This window comes from Panicum virgatum, chromosome 9N (assembly GCF_016808335.1).
Source record: "Panicum virgatum strain AP13 chromosome 9N, P.virgatum_v5, whole genome shotgun sequence".
Taxonomy (NCBI): Eukaryota; Viridiplantae; Streptophyta; class Magnoliopsida; order Poales; family Poaceae; genus Panicum; species Panicum virgatum.
In genome coordinates, this window is record NC_053153.1 from 28,047,426 (window position 1) to 28,052,230 (window position 4,805).

At 43.9% G+C, this 4,805-nt stretch overlaps 1 long non-coding RNA gene and 1 other non-coding gene across 2 annotated transcripts; both read left to right on the forward strand.

The window, feature by feature from the left end:
• Window positions 1-72, forward strand: TRNAN-AUU. Its single transcript has one exon. It is a non-coding gene; the product is annotated as a tRNA-Asn (tRNA).
• A 1,488-nt stretch (window positions 73-1,560) lies between these two features.
• On the forward strand, window positions 1,561-3,652 carry LOC120687628. Its single transcript, XR_005680791.1, has 4 exons — window positions 1,561-2,366; window positions 2,446-2,834; window positions 2,916-3,079; window positions 3,155-3,652. It is a non-coding gene; the product is annotated as an uncharacterized LOC120687628 (long non-coding RNA).
• The last annotated feature ends 1,153 nt before the right edge of the window (window positions 3,653-4,805 follow it).

A 4,805-nucleotide genomic window follows, 5' to 3' on the forward strand; every position in this document is an offset into this window, starting at 1 on the left:
TCCTCAGTAGCTCAGTGGTAGAGCGGTCGGCTATTAACTGACTAGTCGTAACTTCGAATCTTACTTGGGGAGATTTGTGTGTTGGTGTTTAACCGCCAAGCTCTCCGAGGTATACCCCGAGGAGATTCATTGCAGGCAGGGACTCGCCAAGATTAGAATGTGATAGTGCAAGGAACACAAAGATTTAGACAGGTTCAGGCCGTTGGAGCGTAATACCCTACGTCCTGTGTGGTCGTTTGTATTGCCTTAGGTGTTGAGATGTTTTGGAGGGGTCCCTGCCCGCCCTTATATAGTCTGGGGGGACAGGGTTACATGGAAAGTCTTAGCTGAGTACTACTAGAGTCCTACTCCAACGAGGTCGAGTAGTTTTCTTGTACATCAACTAGTCCTACAGTCGTACGAGTAGTTACAGTAGAGGTAAGGTACATCCATGCGCTATCCCTTACTCTAAAATATTCCACGCTTGTGAGCAGTCCCGCTGCCTCGGGTCTGACAAGCCCCTGAGCTCTTCATGGTCGAGTCCTGCAGGCGTCGAGTACTTCTGAAGGCGTCTTCGGGTGCTTCGACTGCATCTGGAGTTCATCATCCAGTCCTGAAATCCATCGAGTGCTTCGAGTATTCTACTGAATACCTTCTTGGCTGTTTTGAGGCTATGATGTGCTCAAGCCCGAATCTTCTTCTATACATGGTGCGTGATGTACTCGCGCTCCATATGGAGTAGCCCCCGAGTCTTAGGTTGAATCACAGAATCAGGCTGATGGTCAAATCAATCTTCAAAAAATCTTTCCAAATTTTCATTTGAAATTCAAATATTCCTTGAAAAATATGCCATTTACGACACATATCTAGTAGCCCCCGAGTCTTGAATCTAAATCCCATGATTTGGGGTTAAGGATCAAAGTCGTGGCATACTATTTATTGCTAAGAATGCTCCGTAACTGGTGCGTGTCCTTTTAACTTCCCAATATTTATGAAATTGCCACTGACCAAGTTATTTAAGCTCTGCAAACCAATCTAGGGTTCCACCCTTACTTCTGCTCTCTGTTGCCACAAATTTCTCCCAAAATACTCCGTCTGCTTACAATTCCTTGATTCCCAAATCAATCCATCAGCCCGCGAGCTTATGCGAGAGAAAAGACTCGTGACATTCCAGATGGCGCCCAAGAAATCGAGCAGCCAAGGAACAGGAAAGGAAGCGACCATGGCTGATGTCTGGAAGAAAAGTAAGTTGTCAAAATCTGAAATCTCGTCCCTTATTGCTCGTCATATGCTGTAACCGAGAGCAATCATCCAATGGCAATCGGCGGAGGGTCATAGTTCGCCGTTTGAGAAAGTTGCGAAGACGGTCTTGTTTAAATCTTATGTCGAGCATGGTCTTGCAATTCCCATTTGTGATTTTCTGCGAGGTTTGTTGTTTCATTGGGGAATCCAGCTTCATCACTTGACCCCAAACTCTATTCTTCATATTTCAATTTTTGTGCATTTGTGCGAAGCTTTTTTTGAAATCCATCCCCCATTTTGATCTTTTCAAAAGTCTCTTTTCCTTGAACCCATCCAAATGTTAGGAACATTGCCAGAATAGGGGGTGCCGACATGCAGCTGCACGCAGAAATGTCGGAAAGGTATATTCAGTATACTCCCCGTCGCCAAATTGGAGATTGGAGAGCCGAGTGGTTCTACATAGATAATCACTCTCCTGCTCTCCTCGAGAGAGCCAAAACAAGGAGGAAGAGGATGAATTGATGAGATAAATTGCTGGTTTGAGAGAAAACAACGTGACTAGAGCGACAGTGATGTTAGCTTGGCTCAGGAGATAGATTCAGCCATTGCAGAGTCGCTGTAATCTTGGTTTTGAGTATACTGACCTGACAGATCCATCCCGGTTTTCTCACGAAAGGATTTATGAAGACGAAGCAATGGAACATATTCATAATGTTCTTGAAGGAGTGAAATCTGTTCCAAAGATCCCTCAGTTATATCATGTCAAGAATCCTCCAAATCTGGTGATAATCTGTTCCATTGAGTAGTTATATCCTCTGACGTAAGCTGATGACTGTTATCTGTTTTGCAGGCTGATTTGTTGGTGTTTCAAAGAGATCCTCCTTTGCCTGAGATTTTCCGACCAGTCGATCTGAGACCCAGCTCTCACAACCATTTACTCGTCGTAATTTGGATCCCAATGTGACGGAAGCGCTATCTGACTCTGACTCCGATGATCATGTTACCCTTGCAGAAGTTTTGAAGGGTAAAACGGGAGGTGTCAAATCTGATAAACGTAGCAAGTTGCCTGAAGGGGAAGCTACGAGTAGTTGTCCCAAGAAGCCGAGGACAACTGTACACAAGAGAAATGCCAGTGCCGTCGCCAGGTATGTAGTCGATCTGTATATATGTTGTCCATTGATATGATAATCCTCTTGTTGATATCAACCTTTGCTTTCTTGTTAGTCCTAATGAGTCGCAAAACCAAAAGCGACGGACTGAAGAAAAAATCACTGCGGCCACTGCCACACAAGGTGCCGAGAAGGTCTCTGATGTGCAGGAGACATCCAGGAGAGGGGCCGGCGCAAGAAGGTCATCGTCGCAGGAAATTCCCTCTGGCAAGCCCATTGTGCCGTCATATAATGGTTCTGTTAGACTGCCTGTTGCTCGACTACTTTATATAGATGAACCAATATGTGCTTCTGGAGAAGTCACAAAGGAGGGGGAGTCAGATGATGACTTGATAAAGTCCCTGCAAGCATCGCCTCCTCCTTGCGAATTTAATCATGGCGATGATCTCGAAGATGATCCATAGCTGATGTTTGATAATTTGAAGAAATTCCAGGCGAATATCCGTGAGTTCTCCAAATTTTCTGTGGTGAAATTCCGTCTTCTTTTGTATATGGACTGAAAGCTGATCTATATTCTTTATGCAGCAAATGACCAATCGGTCATCTCTGAAGTCAGAAGCTGAAGGAGACTGCTGCAGATCGCCAGAGGATCAAGTTGCTCAAAAAAGAGAATGGCATCCTGAGAAAGGACAAAACATCTCTCGAGCGGAAAGTAGAATTATTAAAGGAAGTAATCCAAAAGAATCGAGGTAACTTCCTGTAAGAGTTATGAATCTGGTTGTCGAGTTGCTCCAATTGCTGATGTTCATATATGTTACCAACAGATGGGACTGAGAACCATAAGAAATCCTTAGAGGAGATCCAGAAAGACCTGTGCAAGAGTGTGGAACAATACAAAGCTGTTACTGCAGAGAAGGATCTCCTGAAGGAAGAGCTATTAGAGCACCGGACCGCTGCACATGCTATAGTCAACTTGGTCGATCCAGTCGAAGAGGGTGTGCCATTAAGACTTTGGTGGAGCGTCTACATGAGGCTCCTCAATAAATTGCAGGCTACCTGACCGAGACCTCCAAGCAGTGTGTAGTGCATGTCCTGGGACTTGTTAAGTCCTATTGGCCAGAGGCGAAAGTAGCCCTTCTTGGTGACGGTATGTCTGTCGAGTGTGATGACGATAAGTTCATCAAGTATGTAAAAGAGGCTGAGCTTGTGGCCAAACAAATTGTAAAGATGTTAGAGCAGTAACTAGAATAGTATGCTCGTGATCTGTGTAATTTTAACATGTATGCCTTTTGTGATGTGACGTTGTTACTTTGAGAAAGTGTCATGTATTTTATCACAGGCTTTGTGTAAGGAGTATCTTCCTTTTTGTTTATGTTGATAAAAAACATATTGACTCGAAGATCGAGTACTATCTTTAGCGCTTTGTCCTTTTGACCCTGTGACGCAAGGAAAAGTTTGGCAGATAGTTGATAGAGAACTCGTCTCTTAGGCGTCGGAGAGTATAGGTCCTAGCCTAACTACTCGATAAACCCGTGCCTTTGACTCTGCGTAGCAAAGAAAGGTTGGTACTCGAAGTAGTTCTTGGAGTAAAGACTCTGAAGTAGTTAGTAGAGAACTCATCTCTTAGGCATCGGAGAGCATAGCTCCTAGCCTAACTACTCGATAAACCCGTGTCTTTGACTCTGCGTAGCAAAGAAAGGTTGGTACTCGAAGTAGTTCTTGGAGTAATGACTCCGAAGTAAAAGTACCCCTGAATAACTCGTGGAGTAAATTAGGGAGAATAATTTTAATGGGTGTGATGACCTGGGATATTCGTGCCTTTGACTCTGTGGGACAAAGAAAGGTTGAGTTGCAGTCTTTCCTGATTGCTGAAAGGACCAGATGACTTGATGCTGCTTGAACTGCTGACCATTGGTTGGAATTGTAGTTGATGATTCGGAAAACATATCTCTTTATTAATGGTATGCAAAACAGAGGACATCCAATCATAAAATCAAGGGTAGAACTTTCATAAGTGCTCGATATTCCATGAGTTGGGTACTTCTTAACCATCCGAATAAATTAGTCGATAAGAACCTGGTCTTGTAACTTTGGAGATGATGAAGGGGCCTTCCCATTGTGAGTTGAGTTTGTGTAGCCCTGTTTCATCTTGAATTCGGCGAAGAACAATATCTCCAATGTTGAAAGATCTTTCTTGGATGTTGCGATCATGATAGCGTCGCATACTCTGGAGATATCGAGTAGAATGCAGTAAAGCATTGCACCTTATTTCGTCAAGTGAATCAAGCTCCAATTGTCGAGTTTCATCTGCTGCAACTTGATCATACATCTCTAGTCGTGGTGACTTCCACATGATATCTACAGGAAGGATTGCTTCGGAGCCGTAGACTAAAAAGAAAATTGTTTGCCCTGTAGCCTTGCTTGGTTGAGTGCGTAGCCCCCAAACTATGATTGGAAGTTCTGTAAACCACTTTC